Source organism: Camellia sinensis, chromosome 10 (assembly GCF_055761805.1).
Source record: "Camellia sinensis isolate YWXY chromosome 10, ASM5576180v1, whole genome shotgun sequence".
In the NCBI taxonomy this organism is placed as follows: domain Eukaryota; kingdom Viridiplantae; phylum Streptophyta; class Magnoliopsida; order Ericales; family Theaceae; genus Camellia; species Camellia sinensis.
In genome coordinates, this window is record NC_138970.1 from 96,489,423 (window position 1) to 96,493,733 (window position 4,311).

Consider the following 4,311-nt stretch of genomic DNA (forward strand, 5'->3'; position numbering starts at 1 on the left):
TCGAGACCAAAAACATGCACTGACAACAATTAGCCATTTATCCATGTCATATTTCATGGTCGACAGTCGAATTACCTCGCTAATGCCTAGATGTTTCCACACATCTGAGTCATGGGCTTCAATGCATTTAACCCAGCTTTGCCACGTGGAGTCTGGTTATCTCTATGATCTAAGAGGATTTTTGCTACTGTCCTACTTGGTCTAGTTGAGTCTGGGTTGATTAAGGAGTACATTTGCGCCATTGGCGAGAGGCTAGTAAAGGGATAATTCATCTGGACAATAAGTAAAGAAAGTAGAGCCTAGGGTTGCTTTGGCAGTGGTGGTAATGCTTGAAAGTAAAGTAATATCCAGCTTTAGAGGTGAGATGAGTTCTCTAATGGGGTTTGGGAATCGAACAAGATCTTCATTATGTTCATCTTCTTTGGCTGCCTTCGATTTCTTGGGAGTCATTTGTTTAGGGTTTAAGGTGATTGAAGTTCTGGTGTGAGGTTTGCGAAGAAGGAAAGAATGAGTTGAAATGAATTGAAGTTGAAGGGTTGAAATTTTTGTAGCTTACATTGGGCCCATTGTTTTGATTTGTGTAAATTAAGTATGTGTTTACTTGGGTCCAGGGAAGAACTTTGTTTAAGTTAAAATCATGGTTATTAATTTAACTTAAATAAGGGGCATTGTTTGCATCCATTTTTGTTAAAGTTCATGTCGACAGGTGGACTAATCAAGTGTTGACATGTAGTAAAGTCAAAATAAGGGTCATTTATTAGTCAAATAGACAGGTGACATGGGTCAGTTGCAACTTAGAGAATGAAACGATTATCATAATGCATCATGGACTTTGTGGATTTTTTACAGAAACAGACATGCGCAAAACAGAGGTTTGGCCCTGTCGATCATAGGTCAAAAGTGTTAAGGGGCACGTGGCATCATGGAAGGAGAGCAATTCAATAGATAGAGATGAAGATTAATGAGGTTTGAAAGCTTGTAAGTGAAGAGGCAGTTGCAGCAGTTAAGCACTAGCAGTTGTAGTATTGTGCAGACGTGGGTCAGAGAAAGAAGGGGAGTATAAAGCAAGGAATTGCGAGGGAGAAGACATAAATAACCCGGCAACACTTAACTTTTAGATTTGGGAGTAGTTCTGTAATTTAGGGGCAGTTTCTCTGTAAATTGTATTTTGTAATTTTGTGAACTTTGATAGTTTTATTCTGACATTACCTTGTGTTTACTTTGTTTACCCCATCCCTTCTTGTCAATTATAATTTGTTCCAAAGAAATTCTTATACTTTCAAGGTAATTTGAACCAGATACACAGTTGCTTAACCTTCTTGTTCAATTATTTGTGTGAATTATTGTTTAATTCTTATCGATTGGAAATAAGTATAATTTTTACTAACAGAAACCCAATCCATATATATGGCACTCAATTACTATATTAGAGTACGACAAGTAGGTAAGAAATAGAATTTTTAACAATAAAAAAAAATTGGTTCCACTTACTACATATTTCCATCTTACATCAATTTTTTTTTTCTAAATTGAAATTTGATATAAAAAAATAATAATTGAAAATGTGTTCCAATCAATTTATCAAATATGAAATCAAAAGATAGGTAATTTTTTTCATCAAATGAGCAACGATTAACTAAAGTAATTTTTTCTAAAGTGATCTTAGAATGTGTTTTTTTATGGTGGTTGTACTCTCAACTTTTGATTACTATAATTTTAATTTTTGTAGTATTAAATCACAACTACCAAAACATACACTCTAAAAAAAATCACTTTAAACACTTTTTAAACCATAAAAACCGATTAGATTCCTCATTTACAATTGATCAAATCCGCATCAAATCAAAGGCGGCAATTTTTTCATTAAATGAGCAAGGATTCTCCAATGTAATTTTTCTTAAGAGTGATCTTAGAGTGTATTTTTCAATAGTTGTTGCACTCTCAACTTTTGACTATTGTATATTCAACTTTTGTAGTATTAAATCTCAACCACCAAAAAATCATTTTAAACACTTTTTTAAACAGTAATAACCAATTAGTTTCTTCATTTACTCTAAAATCAGATCAATCTGATTCGTGAACGCTTCTAATTCTTTAAACAATACCAAGGTACATTCCTTAATACCATTATCAGAATTCTGTCCACACGTAAAATTTGAAATTTAAATCGTATAAAATTTGACATTTGAAGAAAAGCTTCTCCTTAATTCAGGAAATCGATGTTTTACCAAGTAACAAAAAGGGGAAGGCCTCGCTATATTGCCGGAATCATGTGTGTTACAAGGCAAGGTGCAAGGCATGCCCCATTCTGATATGTTTTCTTACTTGGATCCTCTAGAAATGGCACTTATTAAAGATACCTTTTAGGATGATTTTGATTTTGAATAGGAGGCTGCAGTGAATTCTATTACAGCCATGTATTCAAATTTCATGATCGAAGATGATCTATTCTCGCCGCAAGAGCAACGGGTATCTAGTCATGTCCCCTCAGTAGTGATACCTAATAATCTTTCTGAAAATGGAAGAGGTTTGTGTTATGGGAGGTGATATAGGAAACTGTGGCCAATCTAATCAACATGGTGACAAGGGTATTGAGACAGATCTCAAGGCAATTATAGTTGGCCAATATTGAATATTAAAAACAAGTTAAACCCCAAACAATCTGGGAGAAGAAAGGAAACAACTGATCATGAGAAGAAATTTTCTCCCCATCGATTCTAGTATGCAGGGACACTAAGAGTTAGCAACAATTTTGAGTTTTTTCATCAACCTAACATATCAATTGCTAAGATTCAAGCGAAACAGATTTACTAGTCAAGCATGGAGGTTGAAATGGATATTTAGGAATATGCAAACTCAGGTAACCCATGTGAGGGTACCGATGATTCCACCACATAGATTAGTTTTACAACCAGACTTTGAAGCTCTATGCGACATTGTGAAAGTTCGAGTAGCTTTGTGGACTAAGGCATCGCCATTACAGGTGGCAGCTTCTGTAAATGATTTGGTGTACAACTTGCAGCAGGTCAAGTTCTGTCTGAGATGTGGTGGTTGAGTGTGTTTCTGTTATGGGTATTTATCTCAGAAAAATGTTGTCTGCTCTGGTGTTAAGCTTGCTGGGTCTCTATTTTGGTATGGGTATTTGCAGATTTTTTTCTACTACTTCTGCAGATTTGCTTCTTCTGTTGTGCTACTGGAGCTTTCTGGTTGTTGTCTACTTCTGCAGATTTTATTCTACTCTGTTTGCCTACTTTGTACAAGGAGGAAGAGATGGAAGGCTGTTGCTGAGTGGTGGCTGTTGCTAGTGTCACATTGTTCAAGGATCATGTCCTGAGTGGTGGCTGTTGCTCCTCTTCTGGCTGTGATCTGTGTGGCTGTGGTCGGAAAGGTGGCTCTCCATCCTCTCCCATCTGCTGCTATGTGTTCTGTCCCAGCTGCCGTGGGTGTTGGGCTAGTAGTAGTTCTCAATCTGCGGTGGTTGGTTGGTTCTTCTTCTTCTTTCTTCTTTTTTCCGTTGGTCTCTCACCAACTTTGGGGTGCTAGCAGATGATAGGGGGAGCTCTGTGGTGCCAACCTAGTTGGGATCATTTAGCTCTCTGTGATGCTTTTGCACTTCTCTCTCCTTTATTGATGTATTTTATCTTGTACCTTGTACTTGTTCATTTCATCAATAAAGTTTTTTTTGCCGATCAAAAAAAGTTGCCTAAATCTTGTAGTCTAGAGATCAATTCAGGTGAAGAAACTTGTCCGCTCCTAGTTAATGTCTCAAAGCTAGATCAAAGTTTACCTTTTCTTTTGCACAAGCTCATGAGTTATCTGAGCAATGTTTAGGCTCCTCAACCAAATGCAAATGGAAGATATTCATGCCTCAGTGCAACAATCATAATAAGCGAAAAAAGGGAACATTGCGTAGAAGTTAGCTGGGGAGACCCAAGCCTTTTCTGCGTTCCTCATAGGCAGCAACCTTCGTCGGTGACTTGCTCTTCGAGGTATGGTTCACTACTTTGTTTTGTGTCCATTGTGCAAGTGCTCGTAGATGTTACCGATATAACCTCTCTATTTGCAGCATGTAGGTTTTGGAGTTATTTATTTATTATTTTGGTGTTTATTTGGTGTCTTTCTGTCTAGTTATTGTAATATATAATAACTCTATGTTGTACTTTATCTTTCTTTGAATATATTGCAACAGTTATATGCTTTCGTTAAAAAGAGGGAGACTTATTAATAAGTGTTTTTTTTAGACACTTATGGTAGGTTAACTTCTATGTAATTTTTTATAGAGTCTCAAGTCCTATTTCGATAGGAATGTAT